Source organism: Chrysochloris asiatica, unplaced genomic scaffold (assembly GCF_000296735.1).
Source record: "Chrysochloris asiatica unplaced genomic scaffold, ChrAsi1.0 scaffold00170, whole genome shotgun sequence".
In the NCBI taxonomy this organism is placed as follows: domain Eukaryota; kingdom Metazoa; phylum Chordata; class Mammalia; order Afrosoricida; family Chrysochloridae; genus Chrysochloris; species Chrysochloris asiatica.
Genome location: NW_006408688.1, coordinates 988,525 through 1,008,829, shown reverse-complemented (window position 1 = coordinate 1,008,829; position 20,305 = coordinate 988,525). Strand labels below are relative to the sequence as shown.

Genomic DNA, 20,305 nt, shown 5'->3' with positions numbered 1-20,305 from the left:
TCTTTCTTTCAAGAAGTATCTTCTGTTCTTCTAGCCACTCCAGGCTGGTCTGCTTGTCCTTTCAAGTGGAAATTTCTCACCTCAGAAGATTCTGGATGGGGTTACAGATTTCACCTATAGTCTTATGTAATGCAAAGGCACTGCAGGAAGCCTCCTTCACTGGGCACGTTGGTAGACCTATTTTAGGTATTCATCAGTTATAGGCAGAAGATGAACTTAAAAGCTTTTTATGGAGATATTTTTGGCTATTCCTTTCTCTCCCACTCAAGCGTCTATTTTATAATGGTATTTAAGGGAAACCAAGATTCAAAAGACAGCCAAGCATCACCAAGGGGCAGGCTTGTAGTGTATACACCCTTTGGTTGGTTGATGATTTATGGAGGGAATTGTAACCATAGCAATGAAATGATATACTATAGGACGAATGCAAAACTAATGATCTCTCATGTAAACTATCACATAATTCACAATAAAATATTAAAAAAAAAAAAAGACAGCCAAGCATCTTAACATTATTTATCCCTTTTGCACACTCTAACCATATATCAATCCCTGTATCTGAGCCCTGTTGTTCCAAGGTTGTGCATACATCATTACTTATCTTTGTCCCACTTATCCCATGCAAACTTGCCTGATTGTTTTCCCATCTGCCTTGTTCTTCCATTTCCCTCCCCCTTCTTATGTATTGTCCCCTTCCCACCACCCAAACTATCCTGTGTCTATTCCCTACCCTGTGCTCCTTCTCCTCTTTCCCCTCACCCCACACCCTACATCACGGTAACCAGAAAGAATCCTCCTCCCACCCTTTAGTATGAGTTCTTTTTCTTACTCTTTTTATAGTAGTGGTCTTAATGTAATATTTCTCCTTTTGTGACTGACTAATTTCATTCAACATAATGTTCTCAAGGTTCATCCATGCTATGTGATAGCTTTCTTGTTGCTCTTCAAGGTAGCATAATATTCCATTGTATGTATGTATCACAGCTTATCCATTTTTTCCATTGACGGGCACTTAGGCGTTCTCCATCTTTTTGCTATTGTAAACAATCCTGCTATGAACATCAGTGTGCCTATATCTACTCATTTTGTGGCTTGCATTTCTTGTGAGTAAATAACAAATAGAAGAATTGATGAATCATAAAAGTATTTCTATTTCCAAGCTTCTGAGGAAGTGCCATATTGCTTTCCAGAGAGGTTAGACCACTTTGCAATCCCACCAGCAATGCAGCAGCGTCCCAGTCTCTTCACATCCTCACCATCATTTATTTTCCTCAACTTTTTTGACCACTAATTGTGGATTACGTAGACATGCAGTGAGGAGCTCCATCAGCAACAACACAGAATACCAGACCAAGCAGTCTCAGGGTATGGTGCTAGAACTCTGAAGCACATATAAAGGAATATGTACATGTTTAGGAGGCTTACAGCTAGGGGAATTTGTAGCAGAATCAAGAAATCCATTGCTTTCCAATTCAAGACACTCAGCTGCTCCCAGAGTCACCATCTTGGGACAGACCAAGCAGGGGAAGGATCAGAACAGTCACGAATGCCTGAAAGAACCACAGAAATATAGGTGTGGATATTCTTCATCTTTTTTTTTTTTTGTTATCTGTTTTGAGCCCCTCAGGTTGGAAGGCACTCAAAATGCAACTGGGGAAGAGCTGCCTCCTCAAAATACAGTTAACCATGATGACGCGAGTGGAGTAAAGTCTGAGGGAGGAAAAAGCCACAAGACCTTCATTTGCTGATGGGGGACACCTCAAAATGAAGAGAAACAGCTGTCAACATTCATTGAGCATCAGAAGATGGAATGTACAAAGTATGAATCTGGGAAAATTGGAAGTTGTGAAAAATGAAATGGAATGCATAAACATTGATATCTTAGGCATTAGTGAGCTGAAATGGACTTGTACTGGTCATTTTGAATCTGACAACCACATGATTTACTATGCTGGGAATGACAAATTGAAGAGGAATGGTGTTTAATTCATTGTCAAAAAGAATATATCCAGATTAGTCATGGGGTACAATGCTGTCTGAAACAGGATAACATCTATGTGCCTACAGGGATGCACAGTTAATACCACTATTATTCAAATTTACACAGCAACCACTAAAGCCAGTGAGGATGAAATAGAAGAATTCTATAAACTTCTTCAATCTGAAATTGATCAAACATGCAATCAAGATGTATTGATCTTTACTATTGATTGGAATGCAAATGTTGGAAGCTAAGAGGAAGGATCAGTAGTTGGAAACAATGGCCTTGGTGATAGAAATGATGCTGAAGATTGGAAACAATGGCCTTGGTGATAGAAATGATGCTGAAGAATGCATGATAGAATTCTGCAAAACCAATGATTTGTTCATTTCAAATACCTTCTTTAGACAGCATAACAGATGACTATACACTTGGAACTCCCCAGATGGAATACTTAGAAATCAAATTGACTACAACTGCGGAAAGAAACGATGGAAAAGCTCCATCTCATCAGTCAAAAAAAGGCCAGGGGCAGACTGTGGAATAGATCATCAATTACTCATATGCAAATGTAAACTGAAGCTAAAGAAAATGAAAACAAGTACACAAGAGCCAAAATATAACCTTGCATATATCCCACCTGAATTTAGAGATCATCTGAATAATAGATTTGATACATTGAATGCTAAAGACCGAAGACCAGAAGAGTTGTGGGATGACATCAAGAACATCATACATGAACAAAGCAAAGTCATTAAGAAGACAAGAAAGAAGGAAAAGGTCAAAATGAATGTCAGAAGAGACACTGAAACTTGTTCTCCAGCATAGAGATGCTAAAGCAAATGGAAGAAATGAGGCAGTACAAGAGCTGAAAAGAAAATTTCAAAGATCAGCTCGAAAAGATAGACAAATATTATAACAAAATGTGCAAAGATCTGGAATTAGAAAACCAAAAAGGAAGAACATGCTCAGCATTTCTCAAGCTGGGGGAACTGAAGAAAAAATTCAAGCCTCAACTTTCGTTAATGAAAGATTCTGTGGGCAAATAATTGAACAATGCAGAAAGCATCAAGAGAAGATGGAAGGAATACACAGTCACTGTACCAAAAGGAAATGGTTAATGTTCAAATGTTTCAAGAGGTAGCGTATGATCAAGAGCCAATGATACTGAAGGAGGAAGTCCAAGGTGTGCTGAAGGAATTGGCAAAGAACAAAGCACCAGGAGTTGATGGAATAAAAATTGAAATATTTCAAGAAAGTGAGTTGGCACAGGAGGCACTCACTCATCTCTTCCAAGAAATTTGGAAGACAACTATCTGGCCGACTGATTAGAAGATATATAATTGTGCCCAATCCAAAGAGAGGTGACCCAATGGAATGTGGAAATCATCGGACAATCTCTTTGATATGCAATGGGAGTAAAATTTTTCTAAAGGTAATATAGAAATGGCTGCAATCATACATTGACAGAGAACTTCCAGAGGTATAAGCCAGATTCAGAAGAGGCTGTGGAATGAAGGATATCACTGCTGATGTCTGATGGATCTTGGCTGAAAGCAGAGAATATCAGGCTTTCAATTATGAGGACCATAACAAGCTATGGACAATGTGAAGTATGAGTATTCCAGAACACTTTATTGTGCTTATGAGGAATCTGTACATGGACCAAGAGGCAGTTGTTCGAACAGAACATGGGAACACTGAATGGTTTAAAATTTAAAAAGGTGCATAACAAGGTTGTATTTTTCACCATACTTATTCAACCTGTATGCTGAGCACATCATCCGAGAAGCTGGGTTCTATGAAGAAAAACGTGGCATCATGATTGGAGGAAGACTCATTAACAACCTGTGATATGCAGATGTCACAACTTTGTTGGTCTTTGCTGTTAATGCTGGTGTGAGATTATATCTCATTATTGTTCTGATTTGCATCTCTCTAATGGCTAGCGATCGTGAACATTTCTTCATGTTAGCTGTCCAGATCTCCTCCTTGGTGAAGTGTCTGTTCATGTTCTGTGTGCATGTTTTAATTGGATTATTTGTCTTTTCCTTTTAGAGGTGTTGTAGTTTTCTATATATTTTAGAAATTATTCCCTTTACTGATGTGTTGTTGCAAAAGATTTTTTTCCCATTCTGTAGGTTCCCTTGTTACTCTTCTGGTGAAAGCCTTTTGATGCACAAAAGTTTTAATTTTTTAGTATGTTCCAATCATCTATTTGGTCTGCTTTTGTTTGTATAGTTTTAAAAATGTTTGGTAGTCTGTATATTCCCTAAATTAGTGACCTTACATTTGTTGCTATTTTTTTCTTTGTTGGCCTTCATAATTCTGGATTCACATTTAGGTCTTTAATCCATGCCAAATTGGTTTTTGTATAAGGCATGAGGTGAAGGTCTTGTTCCATTCTTTTGTATATTGCTTTCCAGTTCTGCCAGCACCATCTGTTTAAGAGACTATCACTTTCCCATGTGACGTATTTAGATACTTTGTCAAAAATCAGTTGGCTGTATGTGGATGGGTTGATTTCTGGCTTCTCAATTGTGTTCCATTAATCAACGTATCTTTCATTGTATCAGTATCAAGCTATTTTGACCACTGTTGTTGTTGTTGTTAAATGCCGTTGAGTCGGTTCCGACCCATAGCAACCCTGAACTGGGCTTCCGAGGCTGTAAATGTTTCCGGAAGCAGAAAGCCTCATCTTTCTCCTGCGGAGAAGCTGGCAGTTTCAAACTGCTGACCTTGCGGTTCGCAGCCTGATTTGTAACCACTACACTACCAGAGCATTCTTCACTTTTTTAAGTATCTTTTAGTTTCTTGTAGTGTTTTGTAGTCATCTTTGTATAAATCCTTTGTTTCTATGGTTACATTTAATCCTAGATATTTAATCCTAAAGCCAGTTATTGTAAATGGTATTGTTTTCCTAATGTCTTTTTCAGCGCTGTTGTATTGGTATATAGGAATCCAAGTGATTTTTGTATGTTGATCTTATACCCTACCATTTAGATGAATTTTCCAGTGAGGTCTAGTAGATGAGTCTTCAATGAGGTCTAGTAGCTTTTTTTACTGAGCCTTTGGGGTTTTCTACTATAGGATCATATCATGTGCAAAGAGAGAGAGTTTTACTTCTTTGCCAATTTGGATGCCTTTAATTTCCATGTCTTGTCTTATAGCTCTTGCTAAAGACTTCCAGCACAATATTGAATAGGAGTGGTGACAAAGGGCATCTTTGTCTGGTTCCTGTTCACAGAGGGAAGGCTTTTAGTTTCTCTCCATTGAGAGTAATATAAGCTGTTGGTTTTGTATATATACTCTTAATTATGTTGAGGAATTTCCATTTAATTCCTACTTTGTTAAGTGTTTTTATCAGGAATGGATATTGGATTTTGTCAGCTGCCTTTTCTGCATCAATCAATATGATCATGTGGTTCCTTTCTCTTTTTTTTATTACTTATATGGTAGATTACCTTAATCGTTTTTCTAATGCTGAACCATCCTGGCATCCCTGATATGAATCTCAGTTGATGATGATGTATTATTATTTTTTTTTTTTTTTGATGTGCTGCTGAGTTCTGTTGGCTAGGATTTTGTTGAGACTATTTGCATCTATGTTCATGAGGGATATTAGGCTACTAATATTCTTTCTTAGTGACATCCTTACCTGGTTTTTTATGAGGTTTATGTTTGCTTCATAAATTGTATTAGGAAGTTTTCCATACTCCTTTACATTCTGGAATAATTTGAGTAGAATTGATGGCAGCTCTTCCCTGAATGTTTGGTAAAACTCACCAGTGAAGCCATCTGTACCTGCACTTCTTTAGTTGGGAGTTTTTTGATGACCTGATCAATTTCTTCTGTTGTTACGGGTCCATTAAGTTTTTCTACTAAACTCTGTGTAAGTTTAGGTGATTATATTTTTTCTAAAAATGTATCCATCTCTTCTAAGGTTTCAAATTTGTTGTTATTCTTTTGATTTCCTTTGGTTCCATTGTGAAATCACCCATGTGGTTTCTGATGAGTGTTATGTGTGCCTTCTCCCTCTTTTCTTTTGTTAGGGTTAACAATAGTCTGTCAATTTTGTTAAACCTTTCAAAGAACCAGCTTTTTGTCCTTTGATTCTTTCTATAGTTTTTCTGTTTTCCATCTCATTTATTTCTGCTCTTATCTTTATTATTTCTTTTCTTTTGATGATTTTAGGTTCCCTTTGTTGGTATGCTTCTAATTGTTGTAGATGCTGTGTTAATGTGTTAATTTTGGTTCATTCTTCTTTTTGGATGTGTGCACTTAATGCAATAAATTGTCTTCTCAGCACTGCTTTTGCTATGTCCCAAAGATTTTGATATGTTTTGTTTTGGTTCTCATTTTTTTCTAGAAACTTCATGAGTTCACGTTTACCTTCTTCCAGTACCCAGTCACTTTTCAGTAGGGTGTTATTCAATTGCCATGTATTTGACTTTATTTCCTTGTTCTTCCTATTGTTGATATCTAATTTAATAGCATTGTGTTCTTTGTAGTATTTTGTTATTTGTAAATTTATGGAGGTTTGTTTTACGGCCTAACACATGGTCTATTCTGGAGAATGTTGCATGTGCTATGAAAAGAATGTGTATCGTGCTGTTGTTACACAATAACTGTATTGTGCTGTTGGGTTGAATGTACACATCTATGAGGTCCAGTTGGCTGATTGTGTTGTTTAGTTCCTCTGTGTCTTTGTGAAACTTCTCTCTGGTTGTTCTATCCATTTTTGACAACAGTGTATTAAAATCACCCACTATTGTTGTAGATTCAGCTATTTCTTTCTTCAAATTTATTAGAGTTTGCTTTATATATTTGGAGCTCTTTCATTGGGAGTATAGATATTATGGTTATGCCACCTTGTTCAGTTGTCCCTTTAATCATGAGATAATGTCCATCTGTATTTATTATGCTGGTTTTTACCTTAAAAGTTTGTTATCAGAGATTAGTATTGCCACTACTCTGTTTTTTATTGAAATTACCTTGGTATATTTTTTCCCATCCTATGACTTTTAATCTGTTTTTGTTTCTATGTGTAAGATGTGTCTCCTGCAGACAGGATATTGAAGGATCTTGTTTTCTTCACCATTCTGTCACCCTCTGTCTCTTAACTGGTACATTTAATCCATTTACATTCAGTATAATTATTGATTGGTATGGGTTAATTGCTGCCATTAGTTTTTTGTTGTTGTTTTTTTTGTGTGTGGTTTTGCGTGTCTTCCTGAGCTGAGTTCATGGTTTTTGTGTTCTTTCTTATGAGTTTCCTCATAGTTTTGATTTTTCCATGTTCTTGGAGTTTCCTTTTTTTTGGTATATTGTGAAGTATTAATTCTCTTTGAGGTTACCTTATGTTCCATTAACTTTCACCCATTTAGTACAGTCTACTTTATTCTGTAATCTACCTGACCTTCTCACCATCTTGAGCTCTGTTCCTACATGTTTACTTTCTTTCACATTGTAGTTGTTTTGATCATAGACTGAACTCTCCCAGATTCTGTGAGTTTGTTCTTATAGTTTTGTTCTGTTCTCTACTCTTCCATCTGTCTATTTAGTTCTGGGAGGTGCTGCCACGTATGTCAATCTCTGGTTGGTGTCTCTTCTTTTTGGTACTCAGTCCACAGAACTCCCTAAAAGATGTTTTGTAGCACAGGGTTGGCTTTGGCAAAATCCCTTAGCTTCTGTTTAACCTGGAATTTTTTTTATTACACCATTGTATTTGATTGATAGCTTTACTGGATAAAGGATTCTTGGTTGGCAGTTTTTTTCTTTCAGGGTTTTATATATGTCTCCCTATGTCCTTCTTAAGGAGCTCTGGTAGCGTAGTGGTTACAAATCGGGCTGCAAACCTTAAGGTCAGCGGTTCGAAACTACCAGCCGCTCCGCGGGAGAAAGATGAGGCCTTCTACTCCCGTAAAGATTTACACCCTTGGAAACCCTGTACAGGGTCGCAATGAGTCGGAACCAACTTGACGGCACTTAACAACAACAACAACAATGTCCTTCTTGCCTGCATGGTTCCTGCTGAAAAATCTCAGCTTAATCTGATATGCATGCCTTTGTATGTAACACTTTCTTTTCCCTAGCTACTTTCGGGATTGTCTCCTTATCTTTGATTTTAGAGAATTTGATATATTTCTTGGTGATTTTCTTTTGGCGTCTATCCTTCCTGGGGTTCGTTGACCTTCTTGAATGTTTATCTTTTCACTTTTCAGGATGTTAGAGAAGTTTTCTTCCGGCAGTTCAACTATTTCCTCTGTGGACTTGTGTGATTCATCCCATCCAGAATGTTGATAATTCTTAAGTTATTCCTGTTCATGTTGTCAAACGTGAATCTTAGACTTTCTTCAGATTTTTTAATCCTTTTTTTGCATGTTCTTCTGTCTTAATGGTATTGAGAGATCTGTCTTTAGCTTACTAGTTCTGCCTTCCATCTCTTCTATTCTACTTCTATGCCCTTTCAGTGTATTGTTTATTTCTGATATTCTATTATTGATCATTTAGACCTCTTTCCGTAGGTTTTCAATAGTTCCCAATGCTTTTTCTATCTTATTCCATTGTTCCTATAGAGTTTTCCTGACTTTTTCCTTACTTTTCTCAATGCTGTTGTGAAGTATTTTGAAATATTTTATAATAATTTTTCTGAATTCCTTCTCGGGCAGTTCTAATCCTTGCCATCCATCCAGAATGTAGTCCAGGTCTACCTCTAGGTCATTTGACTCAGACATTTTATCTTGTTTCTGGACATGTGCTGATATGGTCATCTGCTTTTGCTTTGTTGACATGTTTAATGTCTATCTGTGGCCTTAATACTTGAGTGTGTGTTCTGGTATTTTTGTATGCTTTCTTATTCCCTCCGGTAGATGTGATAAGGATGTGGGCTTCTCTTTTCACTCTTACTGCTTAACTCAGAGTAACTTTCACAGGTGTTGTCTACCTCCCTGGTGTATGGCAGTTGATATTTGTTCTTGACTGGATTGTGGGGTTTTATAGGGTGTGATTGTAGCTTGGCTATATGGCAGCGATTGCTGTCTCTTCTTGTGTAACATAGGGAAAGAGTCTCACAAAGGTTAAAAAAAAAAAACCAAAAAAACTACAAACTAAAAAAAAAAAAAAACTAGATTGGATACTGTAGTCTATAATCAGAGAAAAGGGAGAGGAGGGAGAGAAGAAAGAAAGAAAGAAAAAACAAAAACTGTAGCCTAACATGAGTATGATTTTAATATCCGCTTTTAGCATAACAACAACAATTCAGCTTCTTGCCTTTAAGGCCACCTGATAAATTTTAAGATGCCACTGTTGGTTTTTAGTGCTGTTTTTTCAGGATTTAATGTTTGGCCTGTTTTGTTTTTAAATTCTCTCTCCCTTTCCACACCCCTTGTTCTGTCCTTTCCCCTATTAGTAAACAGCTCAGGTCTGGTTGTGGCTGTTTTGAGCTTCCTGTAGCTTTAAATACTGAAAATATCTGAGCACATGTGTGGCAGAAGAATCTACCAGTGGTTGAGGTTGGGGTGTCCACTCGCTCAGGCACACCCTCTAGTCACCAGAACGGAGGTGTGTAAACAGTGGGGGGCCAATGAACAGATACCAAAAAATCAGAACAAAGCAAAACTGTCAATGTATATTGTATACCTTTGCTCTGAGGTTCCCACGGTGTTATTCTTTGACTGGTCTTCTTGCTCCCCCACTGGTCTTGTTGTTTGGTCTCACCCAAGTTGCCAGCTCCAGGCCACTATATCTGGCAGATTCTAAAGTATGAGATGTCTTACTTCCTCTACAAGTTCCACTAGCTATAAGCCTTCAGACTTTTAAAATATTCCTAGATATGTGGTTCAGAATTCTGGAGCTCTGCCATAAACCCACTTAATCTGGTATTCGTGGTATTACTGCCGAGAACTTCCCTGCACCTCTACCCTATCTGCCATCAAGCTCAACCTCTCATCATTTGTTTTTATATTTTGTTTTTAACTTCCTGAGGTGAGGGCACATTTTATGCTTCTTTGAAAGCCAAAGGAATTATTATCTCAGATACAGAGAAATCCACAAAGTGTAATTTTTGGCACGTGAATTACATCATAATTTCCAAGCACACAACAAATGAATGCACATAGATGACACACAAAATAGGGAAACTACAAAGTACGAATCATCTACAGTGCAAGGTTACCAAGTGTGCTATCAGGATATTTAGAATCAGAATTCAGATTGGTAAACTTACCCACTCCAGGAATTCTGAATCTACTTTGTCAGGTTGTTCTTGTTGTTGTTGTTTGGTAAGTGCCACCGAGTCAGTTTTGACCCATAGCGACCCTGTGTAGGGTTTCCAAGGAATGACTGGTGAGCTTGAACTACCGACCTTGCAGTTCAAACTGACTTTCCAGTCTAACACATTAACCCACAGTGCCACACCAGGACTCCTAAAACTAAAATCTCCATTTTTAACAAACTCAGAAGAATCATACATACTCTATGTTTGAAGAACCACCAGCCTCAAGTTACCTGAGAAATTATTTGTTTCCTACAGGAAGCAACCTCAAGCCACAAAAGAAGCCAAATGTATCAATTTTATATACATGCATAAGTATATACTTTTTATATATACCCACCACTAGTTTGTCAGCTTGTCATACTGTGGGGGTTTGTGTGTCGCTTTGATTTTGGAAGCTATGCCAAGGGTATTTTAAATGATAGCAGTGTCACCCATGGTGGACAGGTTTCAACTGAGCTTCTAGACAACTGACAAGGAAGAAGGAAAGACAGACTACAAAATATTTAGTTACTGAAAACCTTATGAATAGCAGTGGAATACTGTCAGCACCAGATTATTGAATACTGAAACATAATGAAGAGCACCAGAATACTGTCAGATCATACTGCCAGAAGATGAGTCCCTCAGGTTTGAAGGAACTTAAAATACAACTAGGGAAGAGCTACCTCCAAAAGTATAGTTAACCATAGTGACGAGAATGAAGTAAAACCCTCCAGGACCTTCATTTATTGATGGGGCACAACCCAAAATGAAGAAAAATAGCTGTAAACATACATTAATCAGAAAATGGAATGTATGAAGTATAAATCTAGGAAATTAGAAATTGTCAAAAATTAAATGGAACACACAAACATCAATATCCTAGGCATTAGTGAGCTGAAATGGACTGGTATTGGCCATTTAGAAACCGATAAACACATGGTTTACTGTGGTGGGAATGAAAAATTGAAGAAGAATGGTGTCACATTCATCATCAAAAGATAAGTATCAAGATCTGTCTGGAAGTACAATGCTGTGTGCGATAAGATAATACCTATATAGTTACAAGGAAGACCGGTTTAGTTTTCCCACCAACCCCTAAAGCCAGTGATGATGAAACTGAAGAATTCTACCAGTTTCTTACTTGATCAAACATGCAAATAAGGTGTAATGATAATTACTAGCGATATGAATGCAAAGGTTGGGACCAAAGAGGAAGGTCAATAGTTTTAAAATACAGCCTTGGTGATAGAAGCTATGAAGGAGACCGCATGATAGAATTATACAAAAACAATGATGATAATTCAATGCAAATACGTTTTTAAACAATATAAACAAAAACTATACATGTGGACCTTACCAAATAGAATACACATTAATTAAATTGACTATATCTGTTGAAAAAGACGGTGGAAAAGCTCCATATCATCAGTCAAAACAAGGCCAGGAGCATACTCTGTAGCACACAATCAATTGCTAATTTGCAAATTTGGGCTGGAACTGAAGAAAATTAAAACATGTCCACTAGATCCAAAATATGACCTTCAATATATCCCACCTCAATTTCAAGATCATCTGAAGAACAGATATTTGAAGAATTAGATGTTAAAAACTGAAGGCCTGAGGAATTGTGGGATGACATCAAGAGCATCATACAGGAAGAAAGCAAAAGGTCATTAAGAAGACAAGAAAAAAGGAAAAGAGCAAAATGGATGTCAGAAGAGACTTGAAACTTGCTCTCCAACATAGACATGCTAAACAACATGGAAGAAATTAGGAGGTAAAGGAACTGAATAGAAAATTTCAATGGGCAGCTCAAGAAGACAAAGTTAACTATTATAATGAAATGTGAAAATATCTGCATTTAGGAAACCCAAAGAGAACACAGTTCAGCATTTCTCAATCTGAGGGATCTGACGAAAAAATCCTAGCCTCAACTTGGATTGAAGGATTCCATAAGCAAAATACTGAATATTGAAGATGGAAGATGGAAGGCATACACAGAGTCACCATACCTAAAAGAAATGGCCAATGTTCAACCATTTTAAGAGGTAGCATATGATCAAGAGCTGATAATACTTACATTAGATGTACAGGTGAATTGAAGACATTGGCAAAGAACAAGGCATGGGGAATTGATGGGATAAAAATCGAAATTTTTCAACACACTGATGCAGTACTGGAGACAGTCATTCATCTATGCCAAGAAATTTAGAAGACACTACCTGGCCAACTGACTGGAAGAGATACATATTTGTCCATTCCAAAGAGGTGATCCAAAGGAATGTGGAAATCATTGGACAATATCAATAATATCGTATGCAAGTAAAATATTGCTGAAGTTAATACAGAAATGGCTGCAAGCAAACATTGACAGGGAATTTCTAGAAGTTCAAACCAAGTTCAAAAGAAGATGTGGAATGAGGAATATCATTGCTGATGTCAGGTGAATCTTGGCTGAAACAATACCAGAAAGATGTTTTACATGTGCTTTATTGACTATGCAAAGGCTTTTGATTGTGTGAATCATGGCAAGCTATGGGCAATATTGCAAAAAATGAGTATTCTGAAACACTTAAATTGTGCTCATGAGGAACTTGTATGTACGCCAAGAGGCAGTTTGTTTGATCCAAACAAGGGAATATCGAATGGTTTATAATTAGGAAAGGTGCGATCCAGGGCTATATTCTTTCACCACATTTATTCTATCTGTATGCTGAGCACATGATCTGAAAAGCAGGATTATATGAAGAAAATGGTGGCATCAAGATTGTTGGAAGATTCATTAACAAACTGTGATATGCAGATGATACAACCTTGCTTCTTGAAAGCCAAGAGGGCTTGAAATACTTTTTGATGATGAAGATCAAAGACCACAACTTTCAGTATGGGTTGCACCTCAAATATTCTAGTAACTGGACATCTAGACAGCAACCATGTAGATGGGGGGAAAAAACTGAAGTTGTCAAAGACTTCATTTTACTCAGATTAACCATCAAAATTCATGGAAGCAGCAGTAAAGAAATCAAGTGACATATTAGGCAAATCTGCTGCACAAGACCTCTTTAAAGTGTTCAAAAGCAAACATGTCAGATTGAGGACTAAGGTATGCTCTACCCAAGCCATGCTATTTTCAATAACTTCATATGCAAGTGAAAGTTGGACGGTGAATAAGGAAGGCCATAGAATTGATGCAATTGAGTTATGGTGTTGGAAGAGAATATTAAAAGTACCATGGAATAGAAAAAGAACAAAATAATCTTTGTTGGAAGAAGTACAGCTAGGATGCTCCTTGAAAACCAGGATGACCAAACTTCGGTTCTCATACTTCATAGATATTATTAGGAGGGACCAGTCCTTAGAAAAAGATATCATGTTTGGTAAAGTGAAGAGTCGGAGAAAAAGAGAAGAGCACCAGTGAGATGTATTGGCACAGTGGAAGCAGTACTGGATTCAAAGGAAGCAATGATTGTGAGGCTGCCACAGGACTGGGCAGTGTTTCATTCAGTCATGCAGAGATTTGTTATAATTTGGTATTGACTTGATGGCAACAACAACAATAACAACATCTGACACATGTATATAGGGAGTCCTGGTGTGGTGATGTAGAATACGCACTGGATCAAAAGGTCAGTTTGAAGTCTATGTGTATGTGTTATTGCTATTAAGTATCATTGAGTCAGTTCCAACTCACAGTGAACCTGTGTAGGATTTCTGAGGAGGTTTGAACCACTGACCTTGCAGTTCAAACTTAAACCTTGTGGTTCAGTGCTTTATCCTACAGTGCCACATCCACACCCCATATATAAATGCATATATATGTGTATAATATATATGTGCAGTTGGAATCCTGGTGTAGCCCTGTGGGTTAATTCTCTGGACTGCAAAATCTGTTTGAACTGAAAAGTCATGCTTCAAACAAACCAGCCATTCCTTGGAAACCCTATACAGGGTTGCTTTGGGTCAGAACTGACTCAACGGCATATAACAACAAAAACATGTATATAGTTGTCCAGGTGAGGCACTGTGGTTTAATGCACTGGACTGCAAAGTCAGTTTGAACTGCATGGTTGGCAGTTCAAGCTTGTGGAAGTTGTTTGGTTGTTGTTAGGTGCCATTGAGTTGGCACTGACTTACAGCGACCCTGTGTACAACAGAACGAAACACTGACACGTCCTGGACCAACCTCACAATTGTTGCATGCATATGAAGTTATTGAAGTACCATGGCTTGGGTCAGGTGCACCTTAGTCCTCAAGCTGATATCTTTGCTCTTCAACACTTTAAAAAAGTCTTGTGCAGCAGGTTTGACTAATGCAATACATCATTTGATTTCTTGACTGTTGCTTCATTCCATGAGTGTTAAGGTTTTTTTTCATGTAATTCAGCTTCTCAGATGATTTCCTCAACATACAAGTTGAATAAGTATGGTGAAAGAATACAGCACTTGTGCATACCTTTCTCAATTTTAAGCCATTCAGTGCTTCCATGTTCTGTTCAAACATGTATACATTTCTCATGAGCACAATTAAGTGTTCTGGAATACTTATATTTCACAATGTTGTCCACAGATTGTCATGATCCACACAATCAAAAGCCTTTGTGTAGTCAATAAAGCACAGGTAAACATCCTTCTGATATTCTCCGTTTTCAACCAAGATCCATCAGACATCAGCAATGATATGCCTTGGTCCACGTCCTCTTCTGAATCTCTGGAAATTCTCTGTCAATGTATGGTAGCAGCCATTTCTGTATTACCTTTAGTAAAACTTTACTAGCATGGGATATCAAAGAGATTGTCCGATGATTTCTGCATTCTGCTGGGTCTTCATGGAAGTAGCAGTCAAGAAATTAGGCAAATCTCCTGGAAAAGTCCTCTATAAAGTGTTGAAGAGAAAAGATATCAGTTTGCAAGCTAAGTTGCTTCTGACCCAAGCCATTGTTTTTCACTGAACTCATATGCTTGTAAAAGTTAGACAATGAATAAGGAAGAACAAAAAAATGATTCATTTGAATTAGGGTATTGATAAAGAATTTTGAAAATACCATGCACTGTCAGGAGAATTCTGTCATGGAATAAGTTCAGCCAGAATGCTCCTCTGACAAAGGAGGATGGTAAGATTTCATCCCTCATGCTTTGGACATGTTATCTGGAGGGAGAAGGACATTATGCTCAAAAAAGTAGAGCGTTAATGAAAAAGAGGAAGACCTTTATCACTTACATCACTTTCAACATCAGTATTCAATGAAGATATATTCAACATGACTCTTATTATTTTTAACTCTATAAACTATTCCCCCACCACTGCAGAATAAACAATAAACAACAGATAAGCCCAATTAAATGTTAAGAAACCATTAAAAGTGGTTTAAAACTGTCACAGACCATAAATAAAACAGCACCATCTAATCCTTCTCCAAGATAGAGTACCTCTTTTGTAGTATACTGAATTGCAGGGTTTTTTTGTTTGTTTGTTTGTTTTTTTCATCAAGATAGAATAACTTCAGAAAATTGTCTTATTAAGCAATCTATTTTATGCCTAGTCAAATATCTTCAGCAAGACTGACAGCTAAATACATTTATTTGTAAATACAGGGGCTCTGTGCACAGTTGGATTCAGTTTCAATTTAGTTTGGCCCATCTGTCTTTCTATTCCCTGATTTCCAACTGCCTGCTTACCTCACTTTTAAATATACGATTTTCCCCACCAAATCAACATCTAAAGTTCAAAAACATCACATTGTTCACACCACTCTGACTCATAATGACTTCATGTGACAAACTTCATAGGGCTTTCTTGACTTTAATTTTTATGGAAGCAGTTCTCCTGTGGAGCCGATGGGCTGGTTTAAACCACCAATCTTTAGTCCTCTGCCAAGTACATAACTGTTGCACCACCAGCATTTATTAACTCAGAGTTAGAACTTCAGAATTCATTTTTAATTCATACATTTAACAATGACTGAAGACTTTATTCTGTGCTAGTCCCACTTCTAGGCAATGAGATACAGAGGTGAACCAAACAAATGTAAATCCTGGCTATGGAGAGCTTTACATAAGATAAGAACAAACAATATACAGAATATGTTACATGGTATTAATTATGAAAAATAATTTAGAGAATGGAATCAGGAAACAGTGAAGATCAGTGAAAATCTCACTGAGAAGGTGGTAATTGAGTGAAAACATAAAATTAATGAAGATGTGAGCAATATGGACATACTTGTTGTTGTTGTGTGCTGTGGAGTCGGTTCCGACTCTTAACGACCCTGTACAGGGTTTCTGAGGCTGTAAATCTTTATGGGAGCAGAAAGCCTCCTCTTTCTACTGTGGAACAGCTGGTAATTTCGAACTGCTGACCTTGAGGTTAACAGCCCAATTTGTAACCAGTACGCTACCAGAGCTCCTTGGACATACTTGTAGAGCTCGGGAAATTCATAGGGAATTGCATTCAGGAAGAGCCACTAATCAGTATTATTGGAGTGCCAGTATGGCACTGTGGGACAAGTGCTGGACCACAACATCAATTTGAACCACAAGGGTGGTTCAAACTCACCAGCTGCTCCTTGGAAACCCTATACAGGGTCTTTATAAGACAGAATTGACTTGGCAGCATGTAGCAACAAAACTTTCATTGCTATAGTGCTCAAGTTTCTCTATTCAACTTTTTACTTAAAAATTACAAAATAGCCCAGTTAATATAAAAGTGCAGCAAATAAAACAGTATTTTATTACACCCCACCCCACCCCCAGGAGATTTAAGGAGCTCTAGTAGCATAGTGGTTACGAGTCAGACTGCGAACCACAAGGTCAGCAGTTAGAAACTACCAGCTGTTCCGCAGGAGAAAGATGAGGCTTTCTGCTCCCGTAAAGATTTACAGCCTCGGAAACCCTGTACAGGGTTGCTATGAGTCTGAACCGACTCCATGGCACATAACAACAACAGAGATTTAAATGAAAGTCAAAAAGTATTGCTAAAAAAAAATCATAGAAACATTTATTGAGCAAAATTATCAAAATGTGAAGCTAATAATTCTTGATACAGTCTCTAAGTCCATACACTTTTGAAGGCAATGTTTCCATTTCTCTAATCCTCTCTCATAATTCTACACTCTTTGATTTACAGCACATCAAAACAGTAATGTGGGCATCCACGAGAGACTCAAAATGTGTTCCTTTTAAATGTTCTTTGAGTTTGGGGAATGAAAAGACTGAAGAGGGGCACACTTAGGCTACAGGGTGGATGGGGTAAGATTTCCCAATGAAATTCTCATAGGGACAACCCTTGCTACTCCTGAAGAATGAGCAGTCACATCCTTGTCATGGAACTTAAAAATTCCTTAATACTACTTTCCTGGAGTTCTTCACATTGGTGAAGTTTTCAATCTTCTTAAAACTTCATTACAATAAGCCCCTGTGACCATCGTCTGTCTTGGAGAAAATCTGTCAAGATTACCCCTTAGAAATCCTTAAAAACACCAGGCATTGCTTTCAGAGCTTGAGTCAATGAGGGAGTACATGTGAGAACCTTGCCCCTGGGAAATTGTGGATGACTGTGGTGGGGCCTTTATGATGGGCACCATAGGTGGTGGGATCTTTCAAGCCATCAAAGGTTATCAGAATTCTCCAGTGGGAGTCAACCACAGACAGCTAAAATCAGGGCTTCACAGTTGGAAGGCAGCTTGGCAGTTTGGGGTGGTTGTTTTCCATGATTGACTGGAGTATGGTTCAAGTCTGAGGGAAAGAAGATCCCTGGAACTCCCATCACAAACCGTGCCTTAACAGGAGCCATACTGGCAGCAAGAAATGGACCAGTGGCCATGGTTGGGTCCACTGCAAATGGGTGGCATTCTTCTAGCTTTAATTGAAGGAGCTGGTATCTTATTGACAAGATTTGCCTCTGCACAGTTTCCCAATGGTCCTCAGTTTGCTGAAGATCCCTCCCAGTTGCCTTCAACAAAGTTATCATCCTCACCTTTTGGAGACTATTGGCAATATCAATAGAACTGGTGCCCCAAGATTTAACAGAAGGCACTATAGTTCAAGAATGATTTTGGAAGACCACATTTCAGTCTGTTTTAAAAACCATAGATGGGGCAACTGTGGCCACATCGCCTATAAGAAGACATTTAGCACTTTTATTTAAAGGAATGGGGGGCATTAAAATATAATGCATTTATTTATTCACACTTGAATTGCTTTTGTGAAAAAAAATATTGCTTTTGTGAAATAAAAATGTCTAATATTATAAAAAGAAAGTATAATACATGCTTAAAAGATGAAGGACCAAAGGACAAGTAACTGTTAAGCATGACCATCATCACTTCCTTGGAGATTTCCTGCCTGGTTTTGTGTGTTCTGTTATACAAACAAGAAAAACTCCGAGAACTTGCTTTCTATTTTATGATCAATTGTAGAGTTCTACTTTTCATACTTGAATTTTTCAAAGTACATTTAAGATGGCATGTTTTGTAGTTAGTTCCTCATCCCACTTGAAGTGAATTGTGTCAAGAAGAATTCCATGCTGTCAGCATGGATCATCCCACAGTAAAATGCTTTATGGGTAAAAGGATCTGGTAACATGCTTATCCTTTACCTGAAAGTAAAATCAGCTATATCTTGGCTTTGAGGATGTTGGCTACAAAGGTTTCTTGCCTTTGGAGCTTCTGTGTCTTGATTCCTGATCATCAGAAACCTCACCAGAAACAATTTGCTTCCAGTATACCCGATTCTGTATGAAAAGAATTGATACTGTTGGCATTGGAGAAGTATGTTGGTTATTGTGTGCTAGAAAATAAAATAATATGCTATTAAAAAAAAAAAAAAAAAAAATACTGTTGGCATTGGAGAAGTATGTTGGTTATTGTGTGCTAGAAAATAAAATAATATGCTATTAAAAAAAAAAAAAAGTCACCATAACCTTCTGAAATGATCACTGTGTCTTGAATTTAACTAACTGGCTCAGCAGGTTCACTCAGAAACCACTGCTTTGATTCTACCTTATTTATTTATATTTTTTGAAGACACCATAAGGAGACTAAGATAAGAGTATTGCTGGGAGAACTTGTTTGCAGCCATTGACTGATCACAGAGGCATAGTCACACATGTTTTATTTGGAAGAAATCTATGATTGTATGAGTTGTAATGCTAATAGCATTACCCTCATAATGTTGATATTTTATCCAATATTAGTTTATGTGTCATGGATTGAATTGTAGCTTCCCAAAATACGTGTCAACTTAGCAAGGCCACAACGCTCAGTCGATTGGCAGTTATGTAATGATGTAATATGGCAGTTATATTATAATTCCCCATGTTGTGATGAGATGTGATAAACCAGTAAAAGGATTAAGTAAAGGCTGCAATACTCTTCCCCACCCCCCATTGGCATTGTACCTTGTTTTGTTTTGTTTTGTTTTTTAATGCTTATTGTGAATTATGTGATAGTTTACATGGGAGGACATCAGCTTCACATTGATCCCGTCGTATATCGTTTCCTTGCCATGGTTACAATCCCTTTCATGCATTATCCATCAACCAAAGGGTATGCCCCCCAAGCCCACCCCCAAGTTGTCCACACACCACCCCACTCTCTCTCCAGGTCCAAAGTCTCCATCCGCTCCATCTCCCCATGTCATCGTCTTTCTCCATCCCTGCTATCACTGCTTCTCTAGGTAGGGTTCCATTCTCTGCTCTTCTCCTTTGATGGTCCCAGGGACCTCCATTGCTAGACTGTAAGGTTAATCACTCCCCTCCCTTTGCCCCAAAATGTCCACCTTTACATTTCCAGCCCTTACAATCAGTCCTGATAACACTTACTCATTATTGTATTTCAAGGGACCTAACTGCACCTCCTTTCATCAGCCCTGACTAGGAAGAATGGATACTACTCAGTGGAGTTTCTACCTTGCTCCACACCCTCAGAATCTAGGTTCCTTCTTGAAACCTTGTAAGCTAGTCACTTCTTGCCTCTGTAACCCCCCATCCTCCATAGCCAATGTCTAAGTTGCCCATCCCTGTCTTCTCCATGTGCAGAGGAGGCGGGAATGATCCTCGCTGTGAAGAT

General features: G+C 37.8%; 1 protein-coding gene and 1 pseudogene across 1 annotated transcript in view; one reads left to right on the top strand and one right to left on the bottom strand.

Moving 5' to 3' along the window:
* The window catches only part of TRHDE (thyrotropin-releasing hormone degrading enzyme), a 798,400-nt gene that overhangs the window by 528,885 nt on the left and 249,210 nt on the right, over positions 1 to 20,305 (bottom strand). The gene's annotated exons all lie outside the window — the stretch shown is intronic.
* On the top strand, positions 17,745 to 18,242 carry LOC102835254 (annotated as a pseudogene).